The sequence below is a fragment of the Drosophila eugracilis genome, unplaced genomic scaffold, assembly GCF_018153835.1.
Source record: "Drosophila eugracilis isolate 14026-0451.02 unplaced genomic scaffold, ASM1815383v1 contig_2029, whole genome shotgun sequence".
Taxonomy (NCBI): domain Eukaryota; kingdom Metazoa; phylum Arthropoda; class Insecta; order Diptera; family Drosophilidae; genus Drosophila; species Drosophila eugracilis.
Window position 1 is genome coordinate 292,091 of NW_024572899.1, and position 11,588 is coordinate 303,678.

General features: G+C 40.9%; 1 pseudogene; it reads left to right on the forward strand.

Annotated features, from left to right (window-relative positions):
* Positions 1 to 10,402: 10,402 nt before the first annotated feature.
* LOC121529871 lies at positions 10,403 to 11,276 on the forward strand (annotated as a pseudogene).
* The last annotated feature ends 312 nt before the right edge of the window (positions 11,277 to 11,588 follow it).

Consider the following 11,588-nt stretch of genomic DNA (forward strand, 5'->3'; position numbering starts at 1 on the left):
GTAAAATCAATGATTTTTGTAGCTTTGCAATTTCAGTTGCGAATTCGATTCGCTGCAATGCAGACACCACTGCTAAAAACGCCGAACGAAGTTCTTCTGCTGATGGCACGAGTGAAGTCTGCTTGTGCGATTTCCCACTAATAAATCAAAGCATGTATGACACGATGCGCAGAATTTTTAAATATGACGAAGACTTGTTAACCATATCCATAAATGGATTCTTCAGTGCATCGGCCGCGATCAAGACTGTGGTATCTCTCCGCATCTCTAACACAGAGAGATCTTTGGGGGGTTCCAGGTGGTGATTTACTGGCCAATAGGCTCGGTTTTCCTTTAAAAAGTTTGGGCCCGTAAACCAAATTGATTCCACGAGCTCACTAGTTGAGCAGCCACGTGAAAGGATGTCCGCTGGATTCGCGCTGGTAGGCACATGACGCCAGACAGCTTGCGAAGTCAATTCTTGAATCTCTTCTACACGATTCGCAACAAATGTGTTCAGGTGTGATGGGTGCTTCTTAATCCAATACAGCACCACCTCAGAGTCCGACCACAAAAATATGTCGTCCACTGGTGAGTTCAACATATCCCTAATTTCACTCCATAACTTTGCCAGTAAGTGAGCAGCGCAGAGCTCCAAACGAGGCACCGACTTAGTTTTGAGAGGTGCTACTCTGGATTTTGCTGTGAGCAATCGTGTAAACGTTCTTTCCTGATGCTCCACTCTGACATAAATGCAGCAGCCGTATGCTCTCTTTGACGCATCGGCGAATCCGTGAATTTGATATTTCATATTTTTTGCGATTCCAATATGACGAGGTATGCTGAGTGAATCTAGATTTGAAAAGCAATTAGTTACCGATTTGAATTGTTCAAGTAAATCTGTGGGCAATGCTTCATCCCAATCTAACTTATGCAGCCAGATTTCTTGAATAAGAATTTTAGCGCGAGTGACAATTGGACACAATAATCCAAGCGGGTCATATAAACGTGCTACAAACGATAAAATAGACCTTTTAGTCGGCACGAAATCGAGTGAAAGATGGTCTGCGGAGTATTTAAACACATCACTTTTGGGATTCCAAATTAAACCCAAAGTTTTGGTGTCATCTTGCGACCCAATTGGAGTGGACGCATCAGAAACTTGAAATTGTTGGCAGTTTGATGACCATTTGGCTAAACCAAATCCAAATGGTTTTAATACAGAATCCAACTCCTGCTGCAACAATCCTAATTCCTCTGGCGTTTCTGCACCCGCTAATAAATCATCGACATAAAAATCATTAGCAAGTGATTTCGATGCTAATTTATGCGATGTTGCGTGTATGTCACTCAAGTATTTCAGACACCGGATAGCCAAAAAAGGTGCTGACGCAGTGCCATATGTAACTGTATTTAATTGATAAATTTGCAATTGGTCGTTAGGGTTCTCTCTCCAGATGATTAATTGAAAACATCTCTGGGTCTCGTCAATTTCCACTTGACGGTACATCTTAGTGATGTCAGCAGTAATTGCGTAAGGATGTAAACGGAAACGAAGCAAAGTTGCATAGAGAGATGGTTGTATCGTTGGACCAACTATAAGAGTATCATTAAGCGATATTTGTGATGATGTTTTGCTTGACGCATCGAACACGACTCGCAACTTTGTTGAAGAGCTTTGCGGTCTGAGCACACACTGGTATGGGATAAAATAATGTGGCTCACACGGGATTGTGTTATTGATTGCACTCATATGACCTAGTGAGATGTATTCTTTCATAAAGGAGATATACATGTCACGGACTTCTGCTTGTTTTCCCATTCGCCTCTCCAAGCCAAGAAATCGTCTCTTAGCTGTCTCAAAGGACGAGCCAAGACACGTCGGACTAGATTTAAACGGCAATTTAACACTCAGCCTGCCCGAGGGTAATCTGTTTACAGATTCAGTAAACGATTGCTCGCAAAGAAGCTGTTCTGGGGTATATAAATTTGGATTCGAGGTATTTGGAACTTGATCTAGCTCCCAGAACTTTTTAACAATTGAGTCTAACGACGATTCACCAGTTATACTTAATAATGATGTTGAGCAAGCTTTCTTATTTTGTGGGGTTTTACAACGACCAGACACAATCCAACCAAAAACTGTTTCATGTAAAGTTAAAGAATCTTGTTTACACCTTAGACGCCCATCTTTAAGAAGATCGAAGAAAGCGTCTGCCCCAAGCAGCAAGTCTACACGTTGCGGCTTATGGAAAAGGGGGTCGGCGAGATCAATATGACTTGGAATGTTGACATTTTCCACAAGCCTTTCGGGTTGATAGGACGTGATAGATTTTAGAATACTTAATTCAGTCATTGTTTCAAAGGAATTCAAACGAGAGGCAATATCAGTTTGAACGGCATGCCGAATGGCAGATTTTGTCTTACCTATGCCTATTAAATTGATGTCTTTTCGAGATTTGGGTAATTTCAAAGTATTAGCAAGGTTTTCGGTAATAAAATTTACCTGAGACCCAGAGTCTAAGAGCGCTCTGGCCATGTGGTAAGATCCCAACTGATCCTTTATTTTTATTATTGCCGTAGCTAATATGACTTGATCAGAATCACTAGCAGCAAGATTAGTGGATGACAATTGACTAGATGTCGAAGTTTGTGCTGGTAGAGCTTGTCTAGAGGATTCCTCTTGAGTTTCTGTTTCGTACCTATGCAATAGAGTATGATGCGGCTTAGAACAGACTCTGCAAGTGCTCGACTTGCAGGCTGTAACTGTGTGACCTTTTCGCAGGCAATTTATACACAGAGGAAATGATTTAACGAACTTGAAACGATTATTGCATGGGATAGCAGCAAAAGAAGAACAAGATTGTATATAGTGGTCATCCGATTTGCAAAACGAGCATTTTGTTTTATGCTGTTCATTTGGCTTAGCCACTGCTAGCGAAGTTCTTCCTCCCTTTTTTCCTCCATTACGCTCATATTTTTGAGCTCTACGAGCTCCCCCTCCTGAAGAATTTTCTTCAGCAGAGAGGTGCTGATACCTTTTATTAAGAGCCTTTTCGCAATCATCCCAAAGTGGTAGTTTTGTATAATCTAAATTCTCCTCCCATTTTGACCGTGTCGTAGAGTCCACTTTGCTCATAACTAAGTGTATGAGCATAGCGTTGGAAATCTGTTTGTCATTTCCCAATGACAATAATGACTCATACACGGCTCTTACTGTGTCTATCAAGGAACGTAAAGAGGATGAAGAAGGGCCTTGCATCTGCGGGAGTTCAAACAGCTTCGAAACGCTTTCAAAAACAATAAGACAACTATTATCATAAACGTTTTTTAAGGCAGCTAACGCTTTTGGGTAAATAGCATCGGTTACTTGATACGATTTCACCGTGCCTTTTTCTCTAAGCAAGACAACAAATAGTTGAATTTTTCAACATTTGAAAGAGAAAGGTCATTCTCAACGAGGTTTTCGAAAAGTCCAATAAAATTTTTATATTCCGTATACTCCCCACTAAACCTTGGCAGCTTCATGTGAGGAAGTTTTTTGCCTTGAGCAGAAGTTACGCCTAGCATGGTTGAATTTGCTTGAGTGTTGGCGATGATGTGGTGACTAGTACCTTTGCTTTTTAATAAAGCCTTTGTTTTCGCACATAAGTCTAGACACAAGATCTGTATTAATGTCATCCAATCTTGGTTAATTTTAAAGGCTTTTTCTACATATTGGTTTAGTATTTCTAAACGGCAATCAATTTCTACTGGGTCGACATACCCTGAGTACGTTTGAACTGTAGTTTTAACGCGTTCTATATCAGCAATAACATTTTTATACTGCATTAACAATGTATCGAGGTGGCTTAAAGTGGTTTCACCTAGCGATCTGTTTTGACCCTTTCCCTTTTTTCCCGTCATAATTATACAACTCTGCTCCAATAGCAGCCAACAATTATCCAAACGAAATTAAATGTATTTGAGAAAAGGGAATTGATGCAACACGTGTGGCCGAATGCCAGGAAGCGAAGCACATGCACTATGTGAATATATGTATGTGTGTGTGAGGACAGGTTAAATTTCGAACAAGAGTGGCCGAACACCACTAAGCGATACACGCACTGTATATATGTGTGTATGTGTGTGTTAGATGAGCGTTAAATTTCACTGCCCAAGCAGCAATACAAATAACGCAAAATCAAAGAACCGAGTTCACTGCCCAAGCAGCGAAAATGCAAAGACAAAAAAAGGAATAAAATTCACTGTCCACGCAGCCAACAAAGTCAAAGCAACAACAACGAAATTCGCTGCCGACGCAGCATCAGCACCAAGGCGCAAGCAAACTAATGCAAACGAGGGTGGGTAATTTGCTTTGCACAAATGACAAAAGAGAGAACTGAAAAAATGTACGGTAATTTGTCGACTGTACCGACAATGATGCGCACTTCTCTATTGGCGCAAGTCCAACGGCACTTTTTTGCACGGAATCAGGCACAAAGAACACCAAAATTATGAGCTCAAACGGCTTCTTCAAGTGCAAATCAATTAGGGTGGTCCCAAAAGGTTACCACACACAATTTATATTCGATTATTATTATTATTTTTTTTTATTTTATATATTGCCAAATTTATTTATTTTATTCAATAGGCCGTAAATTTTGGGTTTTCAAATTTTATAGGTTTTATTTTTACACCGAGTGATAAAATGAATTACGGTCCACCTTAATGCTTTAGTGCATACATATGTATATGTGCGTAGGCCTGAAAATTTTTATTTTTGCCGCACAATGTTTTCCACAAATTTTATTAAGTTTGTTAAATAACAAGCACTTTATAACTCGTAATTCACTTTCACTCGTTACCTGTGCACTCCTGGTCAGGGTAAAATCCATATGTTCCAACTCGCAAGATGAGATTGGAAATTGAAAATCCAATCAAATGCCGAAGTTGTGGCCAACTTGCTGATGTCCCAAAGAGTCGTCTGGAAAGTGTCCACCCGGGGGCGCCAAAAAATGGATGTCCAAAACGGGAACGTCCTTCTAAAGTGGTCCTGTGCCACAAGCAACTAAAGGTCCAAGTTGAATTCTAACGGTAGGCCAACTCGCTTAGACGGACGGGACAGACAATAAAGTTGATGCGCTATGGTTCAGTTGTTCTTCTTAAGTGACCTTTAATTTCCAATTCATTTGGCTTTAGAACTAATGCGCTCGCATAATTGCGCGTGTATGTGTAAGCATGCAAATTCCAGTATGTGTGACAAAGTGAGCGTAACAATTAAAGAGCGCAGTTTGTACATACATATGTACCTTAAGAGTAGCAAAGAGTAGTAAATTTACATATGTACATATGTTCCTTAAGAGTAGTAATTCAAGAGTAAACAAAGTAAACTTAAGCTTAAGCGTATTTATAAAAATGTATGCAACTATATGAGCAATTATTTAAGTTGTTATTGAATATATCTAAACAGTAGGAGTTGCAATTAAATGAAATGACTAAACAATTTTGATAAATTCCTTTTTTACTGACTCTGAAACGACTATGTCCTTTATGTTGGTAAAGTTTACATCGTCGCAATTAAGAAACTGCAGGTCCTCAGACACGGAACCATACAATATTTTTTTAGTTTGCATATTGAGGGTGGCTCCTTGCGTTAGCAAGTCGATGCCTATGATCCCGTCAAATGTTGTTAGGGAATCTAATATAAAAAATGGGGAAGTTGTTCCCAAGACACTTATTTGGCACTTTTTATTTATTCCGTTGGACCCGTGAATTGTATTCACGCGAAACGGTGAGGCTACTGGCATTATGTTTTTAAGCTCCTTTATGAGCTCTATATAACTTTTCGCTGCCCGTTTAACAATAAGAATTTTTAAAGTTCTCCCAGCCAACCGTCGTTCGATGAACGGTAGCCGGGACCGTTCTCTAAAAAATTGAGAAAGTTATGGGAGTCGACCGAGTCGCTGTCGTCTTCGATTGCGCTCATCGCGGCTACCGCAGCATTCTCGTACTCTTGGTCTTTGGCACTAGCGGTCTGCTCGATGTTGTTAAGCCGCTGAAGCCTTTGATCAGTTATCCTATTAGAGGAGTTGGGTTCGGACCAGCCCTTAGGCTTACGCCCAGAACCATTTTGTTGGTTTTTATCTGGGTTTTTTTAAAATAATGAAGGTTTTTTTCGTTTCCTTGTTTATCAGGAGTGCTGCACAGGTATTGAGTCTTACGAAAGTCAGAATTCTGTGTCTTCTGTTCCATTGCCCTAGCATACGTTGCCGCGAACTGGCTTCTTTCGATGCTGGCTTCAGCCTCCCTAGCTAATGCCAATGCTGAAGGAAGGTTTTTTGGCTGCGCTGGGAATACGACTGCTCTCATGTTTTTTTTAGGCCTGAGACTAACACATGTAGGGCGTCCTCCCTTACCTCATTGTTGAGCAGTGTGGCTCTTTCAATGTCGTGGGACATGACAATTTTGTTCGTGACGAGGGTTAGCGTACGCTCAACCTCGTCATAGTATTGCATGAGGTTTCGGTCACTTTGGCGAACTGCCTCAAGCTGTTGTTGCAACAGGCTCAACGAAGTTTTGTCTGCGTAGGAGCAGTCTGTATCTTAAGTACAGTGTTGTGTGATACCAGCAACGCTCGCGCTGATTATGGTAACGGCTTGATAATGGGCACAGCTGCCCTGGTAAGGTTTAAAGAGTTCGTATGCGTCCGTGGCAGACTGCCTCCACGCTACGTACTCGTCTTGCTCACCGTTAAAATCTGGTACTGACTTAATTACGTAGAGCGGTATGTTGCATGGGGGTTCTCCTGGCTGTACTGAGACTCTTTGGTAGGCCCCCACCTGTGGGGTCTCTACGCGCATGTTTTGTAACTGCATATTAACGGAATTGATTTGAGCTTCCAATTCAGTTCGGAGCCTAGCTTGCTGTTGCGCTAAGGCGCCCTGGTTAATGTTTTGCAATTTGTTCGCGTTCATTGTGTCTTCTTTCTCTTCGATTTGAGCCTGTCTTGGTCTAAAACCCCGGATTTCTTCTTCTTCTCTATCACTCACGACTTTATTTTTAATTTCTCTATACGGACCTGGAAAGTTCATTAAAAACTTGAACTTATGCCACCTAATTCATACTAGGTTCAATACATATAGCCGAATATTCCGTTCAGCTGCCATAACACTTTAATATAATGCTCTTTATTCAAATGATTATAAAACAGAACTGAGGAACTTAGCAGTAGAGTGCTTAGTCGGCAGGCCGACCGCATGACAGTGGGAAATGCTGACGATGGCAAAATGAGCATAACTCACAATACCGCGAGATGAGAGCGATCTGGAGGAACTGCTCTCACGACTGTTAAGGCCCCCAGGACCGGTCGGGAGGCAAACTGGAATTAGGCTGCTTTGGCGTGAACAATAAGTTTGAGAACATATCCAAGAAGGTTACTTTTTGGTCAGACTCGACAATTGTTTTACACTGGCTTACAACGCACACATCCCAGCTTAAGTGTTTCGTAGCCAATCGGGTGTCAACTATACTCTACCACTACCAATCTTCTGGAACTAACATCCTTCGTGATCACTGGTTTCCAAAATAAACTTCAGACAGATGTAATTTACACTGACTTCAATAAAGCATTTGACTCCGTGAATCACGGCCTTCTTTTGGACAAACTCGATCTTATCGGTCTTCCTACTGATCTCCTGGGTTGGATTAGCAGTTACCTCACAGGTAGAACGCAACAAGTTCTTTTTAAAAATTCAGTGTCTGCTTAAGTCTACGCTCAAGTTAGCCATCTTGGTCCGTTACTTTTTACTTTATTCATTAACGACCTTCCCTTGGTTGTTAATGACTCCCTAGTACTTATGTATGCAGACGATGTCAAACTCTGTCTTCAATATACTGGTGCCTACTACCAGGTGAAACTGCAATCGGTCCCTAATAATTTTCAAAACTGGTGCTCTGCAAACTTATTAAATCTTAATGGCTCTAAGTGCAAAGCAATGACCTTCTGTCGCCTTAGACCTAAAGTTGCACTTATACTCTGCATGGTGTAGATTTGGAAAGAATTAATGCAGTTGAAGATCTTGGCATCTTACTCGATGCAAAACTTAAGTTTTCCGACCATATTTCTACTATGGTTAATAAAGCTAGTAGAGTGCATGGTTCCATTAAAAGGTGGTCGAAGGAATTTAACGACCTCAAAGTTACCAAAACTCTTTTTATTTCTTTAGTTCGTCCGATTCTGGAATGTGGATCATGTATCTGGGACCCCCATTATGGGGTTCACCAGTGCCTTATTGAATCCATCCAATAGAATTTGTAAATATTTGCTCTCCGCGGTCTCAACTGGGATGGAAACATACACTTTCCCTCTTATAAAAGTAGACTCTTACTAATTGATTTGCCATCCCTTGCTAATCGTAGGACGATGCTTTGTGTCGTCTTAATCCATAATCTTCTTAAGGGTGAATTTGATGGCCTGGCCCTTCAACGCCGCTTAAATATCCATGTACCCCTTAGGATTAATAGGAACTATATTTCTCTACCCTTAGAGCATTGTAGTTCGAACTTTGCCCAACATCAACCATTTCGGGTACTATGTTCACTACAATGATCTTTATAACATTACTTCAAACTCTTCTCCTAACACTTCGAAAGTTTCGATACTAATCCATTTAGCACAAAACTAACTTTCCTCGTATCTTTACTAATCCACTCGGATCTATCTCCGCGTTCCGAGCCGTATGTCAGACTGCAGCGCCCCTCGGTCGGTTGGGCGGGAGGTGGGTTGCACGTCAAGCAACGGGAGTCGCGAAAAAAAAAACTATTCAAATATAGTCCGCGAACATCAAATGGCGACATGTTTCGGGTCAGGAGAATCCAGACGATATAGTTTCGCGAGGATGTGCCGCAGCCGATCTTCAAAATACAATCTGGATCAACGGACCAACATTTCTTCGCTTTAATGCACTTGTCCAAAGGAAAAAAGGAATATAATAGAAAACAAATGTATTACCAATTAGAGAAAAGCCAAAAAACTTATTACAAGAAAAAATGGATTTGGAAAGTATTAGTACCCATATATAATATTAGATTAATATTAAATCGGATCGTTATTACCCCATTTATAATCAGGCAACACGTAACTCCCGTTACTTTTCATATAAAAATATTCATTTTGTTAGCAGAACAGTCATCGACTATCTCTCTTCGAGTGCGGACGTCGTTGTCTTCCTAATTGTCAGTGGCTTTTGCAATTTCGCTTCTTCCCCTTTCGCTTATTTTTTCGCTTCCCCTCTTTCCATCGCGCACGTGTGTTTTTGCATATTTTTTTTTCAAGTGCACAGCAATAATCTTTATTATGGCTCCTGGGCCTTGCCTGCCTTAGTGTTAGCCCCAAAGCCCTATCAAAGGGTGGATTTCCCTGAACTCACCCCTCAAAAGAACCCTCGATTTATCGTCGTTGCTTCTAAATTCACCAAACCAATATCAGAATACTCTTGCTTCGCAGTCCACCGGGCTATTAAGCATATCAGCAAAGAATGGCAATCTGCTTCTTCTGGTTAACTCCCGTGAAGTCGCCGATAAGCTTAAGTCACAAAATGTGCACAGCGTCTAAAAATTCGCGAAAATTGTTGACGGTAAACCCAAACCTTCTGGAAAAATATTTGTTACTTTTGAGTCCAACAAAATACAAAGCAAGCTTGACGTCTGTTGGCACACCGTAAAGGTTAGGGAATATTTTCCTAATCCTATGAGGTGCAAGTCTTGTCAACTATGGGAACACACAATGAAACACTGCAAGAACACTGCAACTTGCGTTTCTTGTAACCTCTCCCCTCATCTTCCAGTGCCCTGCACTCGCATTTTTTGTGCAAACTGTAGCGGCGATCATCTAGCCTCCTCTTCAACATGCCCAAAATATCAATTCTAGAGAGAACTTCTCTGCATAAAAACAAGCAAAAAATGCAGTTTCCGTGAAGCCCGCAATATTTTACAACAAAAAAACAATAACAACGCATCGACTACCTTCGCTTCTGTCGACAGCGCAGCAAGCCCTCCGTCCACAACCGACCGAACCCAAAATACGATACCTACGAAAACAACAACAAACACATTAACTCCAAAGCCCGATAGTGCAACCAACACGAATTCTCCCACGAACATACCAATCTCTCTCAAATTCATACAAATCTTCTCTCTTCGCTGCACCCGACACACAAGACCTAAGCTCTTTAATAAGCCCAATCGATCGCTCGCGGTCGAATATTATTAAAGCTCTTATTACAAAATCAAAGTACCAGAATCCCCAAATAACTCTAACTCTAAATATCATCCGAATCCGATTCTTCAATGGAAACATTGGATTCATAGTCCAGTCTTTCCCACAGAACATCCTATATCCAACAGAAATCTTATTGATTTATTTTAATATATACCAATTAAAATATTACAATGGAATATAAACGTAATTTTTAATGAACAATCCCCTGACATTTTATGTTTACAAGAAACAAACCTGCCCTGTAACTTTATAAACTTTGTCTGTCTCAAGGGCTACATTGGTTACTTCCACAATTTACCGCAGAACATCAGTGCTAAGCAAGGCGTTGGTATTCTTATCAAACAAAACCTCCGCCACTCACACCAAAATATCGACTCTAATATTCTCTGCTCTGTTTCGGAGCTAATGTAAGCATTGGCATACAGATTGTCAATGCTTACATTCCTCCAAATCAAAGTTTTATAACATCTGACTTATCCGCCATTCTCGATAGAGTTAGACACCCCTACATAGTTCTAGGGGACTTCAACTCGTAGAGCCCTCTAAGTGGCTCTAGTCAGTCAAACACCAGAGGTAAAAAAATCGAGAAATTAATAACGGAACAAGATCTGAATGTCCTTAACAATGTCCCACACATCTATCCACCCACGATTCCCTTACCCACGTTGACCTTTCCTTGATTACCCCGCAGATAGCACACAGGTGCAGTTGGTCAATCTTATCCAACCTTCACGGTAGTGATCACTTCCCCATATCTATTGATTTTTCCATACATTTAAGTACCTCCCGTACCCCTTCCCCACATAAATTTAAAATAGATCCAGCCAATTGGGATGCATATAGATCTATGTGCGAAAGAAGAGCGTTGGATTGGATGTCAGGTTGTCTAAACCACCAAGTTGCACAAATAACAAAAGCGATTAGGTCTGCAGCTAACTGCAGTATTCCCTCCTATCCTGTTTAGGAAAACCTGTAGAAAAAATTATTGCCCGCCGACTTATGTGGTTCATCACCCGAAATAACCTGATCTCGCAGAACCAAGTTGCATTTAAACAAAAGCATAGCAATATGGACGCCTTGTTGCGTATTCAACACTTCGCGTCAAACGCTCTTTCAACGAAAAATCACGTCTCTATATTAGCGACTGATTTTGTAAGAGGCTTCGATCGCGTGGGGATTCATGCCGTACTTAGTCATCCTTAATGACCAATCGTTCCTTCAGAGTGCGCGTAAGCAACAACACCTTCAACACCCACAGTCTCTATAACGGCATACCGCAAGGCTTCCCCCTTTCAGTTGTTCTTCTTATTATCGCTTTTGATAAACTTAATTGTGTTTTAAGTAGACA